Source organism: Tachyglossus aculeatus, chromosome 4, assembly GCF_015852505.1.
Source record: "Tachyglossus aculeatus isolate mTacAcu1 chromosome 4, mTacAcu1.pri, whole genome shotgun sequence".
NCBI lineage: Eukaryota > Metazoa > Chordata > Mammalia > Monotremata > Tachyglossidae > Tachyglossus > Tachyglossus aculeatus.
Window position 1 is genome coordinate 131,810,849 of NC_052069.1, and position 17,354 is coordinate 131,828,202.

General features: G+C 47.4%; 1 non-coding gene and 1 pseudogene across 1 annotated transcript; one reads left to right on the forward strand and one right to left on the reverse strand.

Moving 5' to 3' along the window:
- Positions 1 to 10,586, reverse strand: part of LOC119927166 — a 38,688-nt pseudogene extending 28,102 nt beyond the window's left edge.
- Positions 10,587 to 11,498: 912 nt separating this feature from the next.
- LOC119927600 lies at positions 11,499 to 11,636 on the forward strand. Its single transcript, XR_005450587.1, has one exon. It is a non-coding gene; the product is annotated as a small nucleolar RNA SNORA7 (small nucleolar RNA).
- The last annotated feature ends 5,718 nt before the right edge of the window (positions 11,637 to 17,354 follow it).

The following is a 17,354-nucleotide window of genomic DNA, read 5'->3' on the forward strand; positions in this document are numbered from 1 at the left end:
GGCTCCTCCTCCCCCTCCCATCCTCTTACTGTGGGGGTTCCCCAAGGTTCAGTGCTTGGTCCCCTTCTGTTCTCAATCTACGCGAACTCCCTTGGTGACCTCATTCGCTCCCACGGCTTCAACTACCATCTCTACGCTGATGACACCCAGATCTTCATCTCTCCCCCTGCTCTCTCCCCCTCTCTCCAGGCTCGCATCTCCTCCTGCCTTCAGGACTTCTCCACCTGGATGTCTGCCCGCCACCTAAAGCTCAACATGTCAAAGACTGAACTCCTTGTCTTCCCTCCCAAACCTTGCCCTCTCCCTGACTTTCCCATCTCTGTTGACGGCACTACCATCCTTCCCGTCTCACAAGCCCGCAACCTTGGTGTCATCCTCGACTCCGCTCTCTCGTTCACCCCTCACATCCAAGCCGTCACCAAAACCTGCCGGTCTCAGCTCCGCAACATTGCCAAGATCCGCCCTTTCCTCTCCATCCATACCGCTACCCTGCTCATTCAAGCTCTCATCCTATCCCGTCTGGACTACTGCATCAGCCTTCTCTCTGATCTCCCATCCTCGTGTCTCTCTCCACTTCAATCCATACTTCATGCTGCTGCCCGGATTATCTTTGTCCAGAAACGCTCTGGGCCTATTACTTCCCTCCTCAAAAATCTCCAGTGGCTACCAATCAATCTGCGCATCAGGCAGAAACTCCTCACCCTGGGCTTCAAGGCTCTCCATCACCTCGCCCCCTCCTACCTCACCTCCTTTCTCTCCTTCTACAGCCCAGCCCGCACCCTCTGCTCCTCCGCCGCTGATCTCCTCACCGTACCTCGTTCTCGCCTGTCCTGCCATCGACCCCCGGCCCACGTCATCCCCCGGGCCTGGAATGCCCTCCCTCTGCTCATCCGCCAAGCTAGCTCTCTTCCTCCCTTCAAGGCCCTACTGAGAGCTCACCTCCTCCAAGAGGCCTTCCCAGACTGAGCCCCTTCCTTCCTCTCCCCCTCGTCCCCCTCTCCATCCCCCCATCTTACCTCCTTCCCTTCCCCACAGCACCTGTATATATGTATATATGTTTGTACATATTTATTACTCTATTTATTTATTTATTTTATTTTATTTGTACATATCTATTCTATTTATTTTATTTTGTTAGTATGTTTGGTTTTGTTCTCTGTCTCCCCCTTTTAGACTGTGAGCCCACTGTTGGGTAGGGACTGTCTCTATATGTTGCCAATTTGTACTTCCCAAGCGCTTAGTACAGTGCTCTGCACATAGTAAGCGCTCAATAAATACGATTGATTGATTGATTGTTGATTTACCCTCTCTGGTCCTCAGTTTCCTCCTCTGTAAAATGTAGGACAGCGAACTGTGAGGCCCTAACCGTCCCCACCCAATATCACCCGGGTCCTCTGGGTCCTTAGGGCCAGTGTCACCTGCAAGCCCTGCTCAGCTCTGGGAAAGGATGGATGGATACTGCTCTCCCCCTCCCCTCCTCCCCCGACACCCACCCACAAGCGTTCTCCTAGAGGCTCCAGGCAGTAATACTAAGCACATGGAGAGTAATAATAATAATAGTAGTACTTTTTAAGCTCTTAATCTGTCCCAAGCACTGTCCTAAGTGCTGGGGTAGATACAAATTGAGCAGGTTGGATACAGTCCTTGTTCCACATGGGGAGCACAGTCTTAACCTCCATTTTACAGATTCATTCGTTCACTCATTCAATCGTATTTATTGAACGCTTACTGTGTGCAGAGCACTGTACTAAGCATTTGGAAATGTAAGTCGGCAACATATAGAGACGGTCCCTACCCAACAACGGGCTCACAATCTAGAAGTGGGAGACAGACAACAAAACGAAACATGTAGAGAGGTGTCAAAATCCTCAGAACAAATAGAATTAAAGCTATATATACATCATTAACAAAACAATAGAATAGTAAATATGTGCAAGTAAAATAAATAGAGTAATAAATATGTACAAGTGCTGTGGGGAGGAGAAGGAGGTAAGGTGGGAAGGATGGGGAGGAGGAGAGGAAAAAGGAGGCTCAGTCAGGGAAGGCCTCCTGGAGGACGTGAACTCTCTGTAGGGCTTTGAAGGGTGGAAGAAAGCTAGCTTGGCGGATGTGTGGAGGGAGGGCATTCCAGGCCAGGGGAAGGACGTGGGCCGGGTTTCGACGGTGGGACACGCGAGAACGAGCCACAGTGAGGAGGGTAGCGGCAGAGGAGCAGAGGGTGCGGGCTGGGCTGTAGAAGGAGAGACGGGAGCTGAGGTAGGAGGGGGCGAGGTGATGGACAGCCTTGAAGCCGAGAGTGAGAAGTTCTTGCTTGATTCGTAGGTTGACAGGCAGCCACTGGAGACTTTTCAGGTGGGGGGCGACATGCCCAGAGCGTTTCTGTACAGAGATAATCTGGGCAGCAGAGTGAAGTATTGACTGAAGTGGGGAGAGACAGGAGGACAACAGAGCCGAGAGGAGGCTGATGCAGTAATCCAGTCTGGATAGGATGAGAGATTAAACCAGCAAGGTAGCGGTTTGGATGGAGAGGAAAGGGCGGATCTTGGCGATGTTGTGGAGGTGACCCCGGCAGGTTGGGGTGACAAATTGAATGTATGGGGTGAACGAGAGATCGGAATAGAGGATGACACTAAGGCTGCGGGCTTGTGAGACGGGAAGGATGGAGTGCAGTCTACAGTGACGGGATAGTCAGGGAGAGGACAGGGTTTGGAAGGGAAAATAAGGAGTTTAGTCTCTGACATTTTGAGTTATAGATGGAGGGCAGATATCCAGATGGAGACATCCTGAAGGCAGGAGGAGATATGAGCCCGGAGGGAGGGAGGGAGAGCAGGGGCAGAGATGTAGATTTGGGTGTCATCAGCATAGAGATGATAGTTGAAGCCGTGGGAGTGAATAAGTTAACCAAGGGAGTGAGTGTAGATAGAGAACAGAAGGGGACCAAGAACTGACCACTGAGGAACCCCTACAGTTAGGGGATGGGAGGGGGAGGAGGAACCCGCAAAGGAGACTGAGAATGAACGGCCGGAGAGATATGAGGAGAACCAGGAGAAGACGGAGTCTGTGAAGCCAAGGTTGGATAGCGTGTTGAGGAGAAGGGGGTGGTCCACAGTGTCGAAGGCAGCCGAGAGGTCGAAGAGGATTAGGATAGAGTAGGAACCGTTGGAATCGGCAAGAAAGACGTCATTGGTGACATTTGAGAGTGCAGTTTCGGTGGACGGAAGGAGACTGAAGCCAGATTGGAGGGGGTCAAGGAGAGAGTTGGCGTTGAGAAATTCGAGGCAGCGAGTGTAGACTACACGTTCTAGGAGTTTGGAAAGGAAGGGAGATAGGGCGATAACTATAAGGGGAGGTGGGGTCAAGAGGATTTTTTTTTAGGATGGGGAGACGTGGGCATGTTTGAAGGCAGAGGGGAAGGAACCAGTGGAGAGTGAGCAGTTGAAGATGGGAGTTAAGGAGGGGAGGAGGCAAGGGGCGAGGGATTTCATAAGATGAGATGGAATGGGGCCTGAAGCACAGGTGGATGGAGTAGCACTTGAGAGGAGGGAGGAGATCTCATCTGAGGATACTGCTGGGAACGATGGGAGAGTAGCAGAGAGGGTTCATTCATTCATTCATTCAATAGTATTTATTCATCATCATCAATCGTATTTATTGAGAGCTTACTCTGTGCAGAGCACTGTACTAAGCGCTTGGGAAGTACAAGTTGACAACATATAGAGACGGTCCCTACCCAACAGCGGGCTCACAGTCTAGAGGACTATGGGTTGAGAGTGGTGGTGATGGAGAATGGGGAGGGGTGACTTTGGGAGCTCAGATCTGATGGAGTTAATTTTACTTATGAAGTAGGAGGCCAGATCGTGGGTGTGAGGGATAGAGGAGGGGGAGGAACAGGGGGCCTGAGAAGGGAGCTGAATGTACAGAACAGCTGACGGGGATGATGGGCATTGTTGTCAATAATGGAGGAAAAATAGTTTTATCTAGCAGAGGATCGGCAGAGGTAAGGCAGGAATGGATAAACGTAATGTGAACAAGTTTGGCTTGGTGTTTAGACTTTCGCCAGCAGCATTCATCAGCTCGAGCATAAGAGCGAAGGAGGCGGACAGTGGCAGTTATCCAAGGCTGTGGGTTAGTGGTACGAGATCGGCGAAGGGAAGGGGGTGCAAGCGAATCGAGTTGAGTACAGAATAGAGTTAAGAGCAGTAATCTCGTAATCAAGATTGGGTAGAGAGGATAGGGAGGCGAGGTGGGGTGTGATGCTCAGAGACAAATGGATGGGGTCGAGAGAGCAGAGGTCTCTGTGGGGTGCTAATATAGATTTACAGCGGGGAGGAGTGTGAGTGAGGAGGCAGGTGAGAAAGTTATGATTAGAGAGAGGGATTTCAGAGTTGTTGAGGTAACCGAGGCTCAGAGAAGTTAAATGACTGGCCCACGGTCACACAGCAGGCATGAGGCAGAGCCGGAATTTGAACCCGGGTACTTCTGACTCCTGACTCCGAGGCCCGTGCTCTATCGACTTTATAACGCCATAAGAGACACATTCTCTGCCCCTTCTAGGAGGGAAAAAAGAATGAAAAGATGAATATGCCACTATCGCGTGCCATTTTACAGACTAGGAAACTGAGGCTCAGAGAAGTGAAGCGACTTGCCCAAGGACCCACGGTAGCCAAGGGACAGAGCCAGGATTTAAACCAAAGTCCTCTGACTCCCACTTAGCTATGCTTGGGAGAGCTCAATAGAACAAAGCTGGTAGATGTGTATGCTGCCCTCAAAGAGCTCACAGTCAGGAATCCCCAGTACGATTGATTGATTGATTGAAGATACCTCCAGGGTCCATGATTGTTGCACTAAATGAGGATAGAAATGAGTTGATTCGCGTTTGAGTTGGGTGAAGTGGATTTAGAGGGCAGGGAAATGAATCGGGAAAGCTGGTTGGAGGAGGGGGGATTTTAGAAGTGCTCGGAATTCGAGTAGACCTGTGCTCTCTCTGATTTTGAGTGGATAAGGGAGGGAGTACAAGACTAGGATGGAAATGGGAGAGTCGATCGTAAGTCATACCTGGAAAGTTGCTTTGAGAGCTGAAAAGACGAGTTGAACGATGGAAAGAAGGTGAGAAGGTAAAGAGCCTTCAAGCCGATTGTGAGTATTTGTTGCTTGTGAAAAGACACAACTTGTCATGAGAGGAGGCTGAGGAGAGGAGAAGACGTAGGCTGAGCGATGCTTAAAGAAAGGATTAGATGAATGACGAGGTATTCTTGTGTTTGTGTGTGTATAGATGTGAATGCAGAAATGTGAGTAAATGGAATCAGTTTGATGTATATATGGGTGGTTTGTTGTTGCTTGTTTTATGGTATCGTTATGTGCTTATTATATTCCAGGTACTGTACTAAGCACTGGGGTGGATACAAGCTAATCAGGTTGGACACAGTCCATGCCCCACATTGTGCTTTCAGTCATAATCCCCAATTTACAGATGAGGTAACTGAGGCACAGAGATGGTAATTTACTGGCCCTAGGTAATACAGGGGACAAGGGGCAGAGATAGGATTAGAATCCAGGTCCTTCTGTCTACCAGGCTCATTCTCTCTGCACTAAATGGATGAATTTATGTATAAAGGCACTTAGACTCTAAAACCACCGAAAAGAGTTCACCACAGTCATGTTCATATCTTTATATTCTCAGACATCTCCTATCCCATATTCATTTTAGTTTCAGTCTCCTCAACCAAAAATAACACTCTTGATATTTGTTACATGCTTACAATGTTCCAAGCAAAGTACTAAGTGCTGAGGGAGATTAAGGATAATCTGGTAGATTCACATGGGATTCACAGACAAAGTAGGAGGGAAAAGAGGAATCGAATCCTCATTTTACCATTGAGCAAACTGAGGCTTCGGGAAATTAAGTTACCATCCCATCACTATGCATCCGACAGGTGGTAGAGATGGGATTAAAACCCAGGTACTCTGACTCCCAGGCCTGTGTTCTTCACAATAGCACCATGTTTGTACACAGTTCATCATCATCATCCTCAATCAAAAGTATTTATTGAGCACTTACTATACAGAGAGCACTGTGCTAACATCTTTGGGGAGTACAATACTACAACAAAATCACCCAGCACGTTTCCTGCCGATAGCAAACTAGCAGTCTAGAAGACCACCTAATTGAATATTTGGTCAGCACACTGGATGAAATCACCCAGACCTGGCAAAGTTGGGCGGCTGAAATGTCTTGGATATTAGATCGGGATTCTACAGGCTATCTTTCCTAATCCCAATAATTTAGGAAAAATCAAAGCAATTCAGGGAATCACTGTGGTCCATCCATCCGGACTCTAATCCCGGCTCTGCCAGTAGTCTGCCGTGTGACCTTGGGCAAGTCCCTTCATTTCTCTGGCTCTCAGTTACCTCAACTGTAAAATGAGGATCGAGTCTGTGATCCCCACGTGGGACAGGGGACTGTGGCCAACCCGATTTGCTTGTTTCCCCCCGAGTGTTTAGTACAGTGCCCGGCACAAAGAAAGCGCTTAACAAATACCATAATAATGATGATGATGATGATGATGATGATGATGATGATGATGATGATGATGATTATCATTACTATTATTATCATTAACCCAGCACGGAAGATGACCTAAAAAAACAATTACAAGATCCCTCTAAATATACTGCTGTAAGACTCTGCAGGGGGTAGCTGGATCTAACCCAGGAATTATAAATTCATGGGCTCCTGATCATAAGCATAATTAATTGGCATGACCATAATTATCAACATTATCATTATAGTCTTTATTAAGAGTTTACATGCAAAGGTTTACACCTACTTCATTAATAAAATTAACACTATTAGGTCTGAGTTCCCAAAACTTACCCCTCCCCTTTCTCCATCCCCTCTGCTCTCAACCCTCTCCATTACTTACCCACCCTTCCCAGCAGTATCTTCAGATGAGATCTCCTCCCTCCTCTCTAGTGCCACCCCATCCACCTGTGCTTCGGAACCCAGTCCCTCTCATCGTATAAAAACTCTCACCCCTTCCTTCCTCCTATCCTTAACATCCATCTTCAGCCACTCACTCTCCACTGGTTCCTTCCCCTCTGCCTTCAAACATGCCTACATCTCTCCCATCCTAAAAAAAATTTTCTTAATCCCACTGCCCCTTCTAGTTATCATCCTATTTCCCTCCTACCTTTCCGTTCCAAACTACTAGAACGAGTCGTCTACACTCACTGCCTCGACTTCCTCAACTCCAACTCTCTCCTAGACCCCCTTCAATCTGGCTTCCTTCCCCTACACTCCACAGAAACTGCCCTCTCAAAGGTCGCCAATGACCTCTGTCTTGCCAGATCCAATGGCCCCTACTCTATCCTAATCCTCCTCGACCTCTCAGCTGACTTAGACACTGTGGATCATCCCCTTGTACTCAACACGCTATCCAACCTTGGCTTCACAGACTCTGTCCTCTCCTAGTTCTCCTCCTATCTCTCTAACGTTCATTCTCAGTCTCCTTCAAGGGCTTCTCTTCCCCCTCCCATTCCCTAATTGTAGGGGTTCCTCAAGGGTCAGTTCTTGGTCCCCTTCTGTTCTCTATCTATACTTACTCCCTAGGTGAACTCATTCGATCCACGGCTTCAACTATCATCTCTATGCAGACGACACCCAAATCCTCCTCTGTTCTCACTCCCTCGTTCCAGGCCTGTATCTCCTCCTGCCTTCAGAAAATCTCATCTGGATGTCTGCCCGCCATCTAAAACTCAGCATGTCCAAGACTGAGCTCCTTATCTTCGCTCCCAAATCTTGTCCTCTCCCTGACTTTCCCTTCCTGTAGACGGCACTACCATCCTTTCCATCTCAAAAAGCCCGCAAACTTAGTGTCGTCTTTGGCTCTGCTCTCTCATTCACCCCATACATCCAATCTATCACCAACACCTGCCGATCACACCTCATTCATTCATTTCATTCATTCAATCGTATTTATTGAGTGCTTACTGTGTGCAGACCACTGTACTAGTCGTTTGGGAAGTACAAGTTCGCAACATATAGAGACGTTCCCTACCCAACAACGGGCTCATAGTCTAGAAGGGGGAAACAGACAACAAAACAATGCATGTGGACAGTTGTCAAGTCTTCAGAACAAATATAAATAAAGCTAGATGCATATCATTAACAAAATAAATACAATAGTAAATATGCACAAGTAAAATAAATAGAGTAATAAATCTATACAAACATATATACAGGTGCTGAGGGGAGAGGACGGAGGTAGGGCGGGGTGGGTGAGGAGGAGGAGAGGAAAAAATAAGAGGAAAAAGAGGAAAACCTCCACAACATCGCAAAGATCTGTCCTTTCCTCTCCATCCAAACTGCTACCTTGTTGGTTCAATCTCTCATCCTATCCCGACTGGACTATTGCTTCAGCCTCCTTTCTGATCTCCCATCCTCCTGTCTCTCCCTGCGTCAGTCTATACTGCACTCTGCTGCCCGGATTATCTTTGCAGAGAAACGTTCTGGGCATGTCACGCCCCTCCTCAAAAATCTCCAGTCGTTGCCTATTATCAACCTCTGAATCAAGCAAAAACTCCTCACTCTCGGGTTCAAAGCTCTCCATCACTTCGCCCCTTCCTACCTCACCTCCTCCCTCTCCTTCTACAGCCCAGCCCGCACAATCTGCTCCTCTGCCCCAACCTCCTCACCGTGCCATGTTCTAGCTTGTCCCGCCGTCGACCCCTGGCCCACGTCCTACCTCTGGCCCGCAATAATCTCAATCCGCACATCCGCCAAACTTGCTCTCTTCCTTCCCTCAAAGCCTTACTGAGAGCTCACCTCCTCCAGGAGGCCTTCCCAGACTGAACCCCCTTTTTTCCTCTCCTCATCCTCCTTCCCTCCCCTTCCCTCCTCCCTCTGTCCTTCGCTCTTCCCCTCCCCATCCCCCTGCCCTTCCCCCTTCCTCTCCGCACAGCACTTGTGTATATTTGTATATATTCATTACTCTATTTTATTAATGATGTGTAGATAGCTATAATTCTATTTATACTGTTGGTACCTACACCTATCTACTGCTTTCTTGTGTTTTTTTCTTGTCCTTCTCCCCCTTCTAGACTGTAAGCCCGTTGTTGGGTAGGGACTGTATCTATATGTTGCAGATTTGTACTTCCCAAGCGCTTACTACAGAGCTCTGCACACACTAAGTGCTAAATAAATATGATTAAATGAATGAATGAAAAGGCTGCAAGAGGTGCTGAGTAGAAACAAAATGATTAGCTCCGACTAAGCCCCTTGACCGTAAGAGGCTCAGAATATAAGAGAAAGAGAAAGCATGTATCAAATCCTCATGTTACAGAGGGGCCCAGAGAGGTTAAGTTAGTCACCTAAGGTCATACAGCTGGTCACTGGTAGGGTTGGCATTAGAACTCAAGTGCCATGGCTCCCCGTGGCATGATCAATCCCTTCTAGACTGTAAACTCCTTGTGGGCAGGAAACATGCCTACCAAATCTTTATCTTCCTCTCCAAACCCCATCCTCCCCTTGATTTTCCCATCACCATACATGACCCACCATTCTTTCTGTCTCACAAGCCCATAACCTTGGAATTATCTTTGACTCCTCTCTCTCATTCAACCCATAAATTCAATCCCTTACTAAATCCTGTAAGTTCCCCCTTCACAACATCGCCAAAATATGCCCTTTCCTTTCCGTCTGAACTGCTACCACGTTAATCCAATCATTTATTCCATAGTAGTAAATATGATTGATCCTATAGTAAACATGATTGACTTATGGATTGACTATCAGCACAAGGAAACAGACATTTCGACCTAGGAAGAGTCTGGGGGAATCTCCTTTTTAAGACTGTCAACAGAGCAGCTTTCAAGTCCCGGTTCCTCAGGCTGTAGATGAGGGGGTTCAAGGCCGGGGGCATGACGGCGAAGAACACCGACATCAGCAGGTCGAACACCGAGGAAGTGTGTGAGAGAAGCTGGAGATAGCCAAACATGCCTGAGGAGAGGAAGACGGTGACAATTACGAGATGGGGCAGGCAGGTCGAGAAGGCTTTGGCCCGACCCTTGGCGGCCGGCATCCTCAGAACGGCCCGGAAGATACGCACATATGAGGCGACGATGAAAATCAAGCCTACGGCAGCTATGGTTAGCCCGAAGGTCACGCTCACGTCGATGGCGGAGTGGCCTCCAGAGCACGTGATCTTCAGCAGGGAGGTGACGTCACAGAAGAAATGCTGGACTACGTTGGACCCGCAGAAGGACAAGGAGAAGGTCGAAGCTGAAAACAAGACCCCGAACAGCCCTCCGCTGAGCCAGGAGGCGGCCGCCATTTTCCCACAAGTCCCTGGTTTTATGAGGACCTCGTAGCGCAGGGGGTGGCAGATGGCGGCGTAGCGGTCGTAGGACATCGCCGTGAGGATGAAAAACTCCGAGGCAGGAAATAGAACCATCAGGAAGAGCTGGGTGGCACAGCTCAAGAACGAGATGGATCGGCAGTTAGTCCAGGAGATGGTAACGGATTTCGGGACAGTGGTGGAGATGAGGCACAGATCGATGAAGGCCAGGTTTCTCAGGAAGAAGTACATCGGAGTGTGGAGACGCCGGTCGAGGGCGGTGATGGCGACAATAAGGAGATTCCCCGTCAGGGTCGCCAGGTAGACCAGGAGGAAAAGAGCAGCGTGGACCAGCTGCAGCTCCCGGACCTCCGAGAATCCCAGCAGGAGGAAATCCCTCACCGTGGAGATGTTAGACATTTCTGGGGGATGATGTCGACTCCCTGCACAGGAAGAGGGAAGATTTCAATTTACAGACCTTGATGGCATAGATACAGGAATCAACATTAATTTCTGTAGGAGTAAATCAATCATTTGCACGTACTGAGCACCTACAGAGTTCAGTAGTATTAGTACAAACGATCCCTCCTGTCAAGGAATTCCAGGCCCACAGTCATGTTGGAGTGGCATAGTGTAGTACAAAGGGCATGGTCTTTGGAGTTGGAGGACTTGGCTACTAATTCTGGCTTGACCACATGCCTCCTGTGTGACTTTGGGCAACATCCCTAACTTCTCTGCGCATCAGATTCTTCATCTATAAAACAGAAATTCAAGACCTGAATTTCTCCCCGCTACTGAGACTGTGAGCCCAGTGTGGGGTAAACACTGAGTCCTATCTGATTACTGTGCATCCACCTCTGTACGTACTACTGTGCTTGCTGTATAATTACCATTTAACAAGAGACACAGGCATTATTGTTATTTGGGGAGACAGAAACATAAAATAAGTTGAAGATAGGAGGCTACCAGAGAACATAAAAAGATGAACTTGGCTGCTGTGAAATGTTGTAGGTCAATCGACATATTTATTGAGCAGTTACTGTGTGCAGAGCACTGTAATAAATGGTCAGGAGAGTCCAGCATAATAGAGTTGGTAGGTGCAGTCTCTGCTTATGACGAGCGTATTGTCTAGAAGTGATTTTATACTCAAACTAATATACTCAGCCCCTCTCAGGATCGCACCTGGAGAGTTTCCAGTACTCTACCAGCCTCGGCTACGGGAGGGAGAGTCAAGCAGAGGCCTGTCCATTCCATTCCTGGCTTGGCCAGTGGCTAGTGAGTGGAAGGCAATCTGCTACAAGTCAAAATTCAGCTGTGCTGGGCATGGGAGAGAGTCGAGGGCAGAGATTCAAGTTTACTGCATGGAAAAAGGTAAATCACTGCCACATGTTTACCAAAAAGGCTTTAAGGATAAACTACCAGAGGTCATTCTGGTACGTATATCCATAGAGCTTTCTTGGTAAACATAAAGAAGTGCTTTGCCGTTGCCTCCTTCTGCGCAGTGAAAACCTGAGTCTCTGCCGTTGTCTTTGACTCACATTTTGATCATTTGTTCATCTGCCTTTGACTCTTGACCATCCCGCTGCTGCCCAGCAAAGACAAATCAACTTTGTCTGATGCTTCTGCTTAGACCTTTCGGTTATGGATAACCCTAGCGAAAGTATCCCTCAATGGCATAGCTCTAAACTACACTGGTGTATGAAAACTCTCCTGCCACGGTAATAGGAGAACGTGGGATCAGAAGAACTGATGATGGTACCGGGGTTTTTCCCAGAATCAGTAACACTCTCTCATCCCTGACAATCATGTTCCCGCTGAAAACGTTTTTGACATACAGGAACCATTGATAGCCAAAGTGACTGCAGCATCGTGCGGATGCTCGGTTGTAGCATCCGAGCCTGGCGGGCGGGTGCCACGGTAGCCAGGGTGGGGATGCTAAAGGGAGGAGAGCTGTGTCGGTGATGGGGCCACTGGTGGATACAGCACGGGCCTGGGAGTCAGATGGATGTGGGTTCTAATCCCGGCTCCCTCACAAGTCTATTGTGTGACCTTGGGCAAGTCACTTCACTTCCCTGTGCCTTGGTTACCTCATCTGTAAAATGGGGATAAGAGTGTGAGCTCCATGATGGACAGGGACTATGTCCAACCTGATTAACTTGTATCTAACCCAGAGGTTCGAACAGTGCTTGGCACACAATAAGCGCTTAATATGTACCAAAATTATTTATGATTTATTATTGCTGGCAAGCCATTCCCCTCCTACAAGCCTGCCCTGTTTGGGGTATGGTCTTGTTCTGAACTGTTATCTCCCCTCTTCTAGACTGTGAGCCCGTTGTGAGCAGGGACTGTCTCTATTTGTTGCTGAATTGTACTTTTCTAGCGCTCAGTACAGTGCTCTGCACACAATAAGCGCTCAATAAATACGATTGAATGAATGAATGAACGCTAACCTGCTCCCCCACTTCGAGAATCTCCCCAGAATGGCTCCATCTCTGGCTTCATCCTTCTGGTTCCATCCTGCCTCTCTCCACTCCTATTCACTCTCACCAGGGAAGCCGGGGCTGGCGGGGGGCACTGACCTCCTCTGGGCTGGGCTGGTCCCCTCTTTCTCCTAGGATTCCTGGGTTCGTTCAGCCACAAAGGGCCGGCCAGGAGACCTCAGCCACTCTCTGCTCTCCCATGGATATTGACCAGCTATCAAAACGGAACCTGTTCCCTTACATAAAAGCAGTCATTGCTCCGAGTGGGATCCCTGGAGGACCGACCTGGGCCCCTGTGGATGGATCTCGTGGGCCAGATGACGCGAGAAACCTCTAGTCACATGGTTTCTGAGGTCATACAGAGATAAGAACCTGGCATTCCCAACTGCAACAACAGTCCTGTCCCGTGATATTCCCATGGCAACAACAGCATGTTCTTCTACATAAGTATACCCTTATCCAGAGAGAGAGAGAGAGAGAGAGAGAGAGAGAGAGAGAGAGAGAGAGAGAGAGAGAGAGATACGCTTCTGAATAGGAGAAGCAGCATGACTTAGTGGAAATAACCTGGGCACGAGAGTCCCAGCTCTCCCGAATGCTTGCCAGGTGACCTTGAGCAATTCATCTCACTTCTCTGGGCCTCAGCTTCCTCAGCTGTAAAATGGAGATGCAATACTTGTTCTCCCTCCTATGTAGACTGTGTACCTCATATGGGAGAGGGAATGTGTGCAACCTGAATGATTTACATCTATCCCAGCGCTTAGAACAGTGCTTGACACGAAGTAAGGGCTTAACAAATACCATATCAAAAATAGAATATTTCCTCATAGGCTCATTTGGTATGATTATGAGTATGATTGGCTCAGAGTAACCAATGGAGAATAAGAACCCTCAACACAGAGGTAGGGAGTGACAGATTGGCAGGCTCAGTTAGTGTCTGGAGACTAGAAGAGGCTTGGCCTAGTGGAAAGAGTGTGGGCCTGCGAGCCAGAGAACCTGGGTTCTAATCCTGACTCGACCGCTCATCTGCTCTGTGACCTTCGGCAAGTCACTTCATTTCCCAGTGCCTCATTTACCCCCTCTGAGGGACTGAGAGTCCTATGTAGGATAGGGACTGTATCCAACGTGATGATCCTGTAACTACCCCAGCATTTAGCCACATGTTAGCTAGGTGACCTTGGTCAAATCACTTTACTTCTCCTAAGCATCAGTCTCCTTAACTGTAAAATGGGGATTAAAGTCTATGCCCTCCTTACTTAGACTGTGAGCCCCGTGTGGACAAAGACTATTGTCCAACCTGATTATTCCTTCCTTCATTCATTCAATCATATTTATTGAGCGCTTACTATGTGAAGAGCGCAGTACTAAGCACTTGGAAAGTACAATTCAGCCACAAAGAGAGACAATTCCTGCCCACAACGGGCTCACAGTCTACAGGCGGGGAGATGGGCATCAAAACGAGTAAACAGGCATAAGTAGAATCAATATAAATAAATGGAATTATAGCTATATACACATCATTAATATAAATGAATAGAATTATATATAGGTACAAATATACAGAAGTGCTGCAGCGGGGGGGAGGGGGGTAGAGCACAGGGAGCAAGTCGGGGTGATGAGGAGGGGAGGGGGAGCAGAGGAAAAGAGGGGCTTAGTCTGGGATTAGCTTGTATCCACTACAGCACAAAGCACAGTAGTTGGCACAAAGTAAGCACATTACCAATACCTTACAAAAAAGTCCTTACTGGCCTCTGGAAGGATTCACCCTGCTCCTAGCTGGGTCTATAAAAACATACATAACCGCAGAGGTGGTGAAAAAGTGCTGAAGTGGTAATTTAATAAATCATTCAATCTGTAGTATTTATTGAACTCCTAAGGTGTGCAGAGTCCTATGCTAAGATCTTTAAGAGACAATTGTAGACTATCTAAACATAAAAACTCCTCAATCTAAAGGGGGGAAATAGACACTAAAGTTATAGACAGAAGGAAGAAGGAAACGTAAGTTTTTAAGTAATAGGGCATGTATAAAAGTCAATCAGTGGTATTTATTGAGTGCTTATTATGTGCCGAGCAGTGTACTAAGGGACTGGGTAGAGAATACAATACGACAGAAATGGAAGATACGTTCCCTGATAATAACAAGCTTAAGAAATCTTTAGAAAGGCAAAGGAAGTTAGTAGGTGTGATCCGGAGAGAAGAGAAATGAACGGGGAAACGTTCTTTGTAATGATGATGATGATGGTATTTGTTAAGCGTTTACTATATGTGAAGCACTATTCTAAACGCTGGGGTACATAAAAGGCTATCAGATTGTCCCACGTGGGACTCACAGTCTTAATCCCCATTGTACAGATGAGGTAACTGAGTCACTGAGAAGTTAAGTGGCTTGCCCAAGGTCACACAGCAGACAAGTGCCAGAGCTGGGATTAGTACCCATATCCTTTGACTCCCAGACCCGTGCTCTTTCCCCTAAGCCACGCTGCTTCTCATCTTGGGATGGGATAAGATTTCAGAAGGATTTTGAAGATGGGGAGAGCAGGGGCCCGGTGGGGTTATCGATCAATCAATCAATAAATCTTATTTATTGAGTGTTTACTGAGTTCAGAGCACTGAACTACACACTTGGGAGAGTAAATATAACAGAGTTGGTAGGCCCGATCCCTGCCTACCGTCTATAAGGGGAGACAGACTTGAATATAACTAAATAAATGATGGATATGGACATAAGCGCTGTGGGACCGATGAAGGGTGAATAAAAGGAGCAAATCCAAGCGCAAGAGTGACACAGAAGGGAGTGGATTTAACGGGGAGGAAATTCCTGACAGGAGGAATGGAAAGAGCTAGGGTCTGGATGGCTGTTAGAGTCTCCCCTCCTTGCTCAGGGATCGGAAATGGTATTTGTTAAGCGCTTACTGTGTGTCGAACACTCTTCTAAGTGCTGGGGTAGATACAAGTGCAATAGGTTGGACACGGTCCTTGTCCCACATAGGGATCACTGTCTAAGTGGGAGGGAGAACAGAATAACAGAGGTACAGAAAAGCGAAGTGAATTGACCAAGGTCACAAAGCGGACAAGTGGAGGAGCTGAAATTAGAACTCAGGACCTCTGACTCCCAGGCCCGTGATCTACCCATGGGGCCATGCTGCTTCTCACTCATCGACTTTACTGACTTCGTCCTTCACCCCACCTTCTCACCAACATGGATGCAAGCTTGACAATATCATCTCTAATTACTGTACATGTTTTCTATTACTGTCTTCCATCCACAAGGAATTAGGGTTGCTACATTTTGGCTAGCAGTAAGAAATTATAAGTGTAATCAAGCAATCGGTCAGTCAATCAATCAAGGGTGTTTATTGAGCACTTTTTATGTGCAGAGCTCTATACTAAATGCTTGGGAGAGTCCGATAAAATAGTTCAATGAGCTGTGAGTGAGCTCTCAAAGTCAAAGAAGGAACATGTTCTTGCAGGTAGAACATGAGCCTGAGAGTCAGAGGACTTGAGTTTTAATTCTGACTGCCACTCATCAGCTAGGTGACTTTGGGCAAGTGACTCAATTTCTCTGGGCCCCAGTTACCTCATCTGTAAAATGGGGATTAAGACTGTGAGCCCCCCGTGGGACAACCTGATCACCTTGTAACCTTGTTCTAATCCCAGCGCTTAGAACAGTGCTTTGCACATAGTAAGTACTTAATAAATGCCATCATTATTATTAAGTGGCAGAGTGAGGATTAGAACCCAGGACTTTCTGACTCCCATGAACGTGCTCTATCCATTAGGCTGTGCTGCCCTTCAAGCCAACCTACTTATTCTCCTTTGCCTTCCTATTTTCCGCTGCTGGTGTCTTGCTCACAGTTTCTAATCTCAGCTCTACCATGTGCCTGCCATGTGACCTTGGGCAAGTCACTTAACTTCTCTGTGCATCCCCCCCACCCTGCATCCTTCCCCTACCCGAAGCACTTGTATATATATATTTGTACAGATTTATTACTCTATTTATTTTACTTGTACATATTTACTATTCTATTCATTTTGTTAATGATGTGCATATAGCTTTAATTCTATTTGGTCTGAAGACTTTGACACCTGTCTACATATTTTGTTTTGTTGTCTGTCTCCCCCTCCTAGACTGTGAGCCCGTTGTTGGGTAGGGACCGTCTCTATATGTTGCCAACCTGTACTTCCCAAGCGCTCAGTACAGTGCTATGCACACAGTAAGCGCTCAATAAATATGATTGAATAAATGAATTAATGTGCACCAGTTCCCTCATCTGCAAAAATGGGGATTCGATTCCTGTTCTCGCTCCTACTGTGAGCCCTATGTGGGATATGATTATCTTGTATCCATCTCAGTGCTTATTTCAGTGCTTAGCAATTAGTAAGCGCTTAACAAATACCACACGTATTATTATTACAAGTCCCCCCTTTCCTCCCAGACTAAGCCCCCTTTTCCTCAGCTCCCTCTCCCCTCCGCAACACCCTATCTCTCTCTCCCTTTGCTCTCCTCAACAGCACCTATGTATATATGTACAGATCTATAATT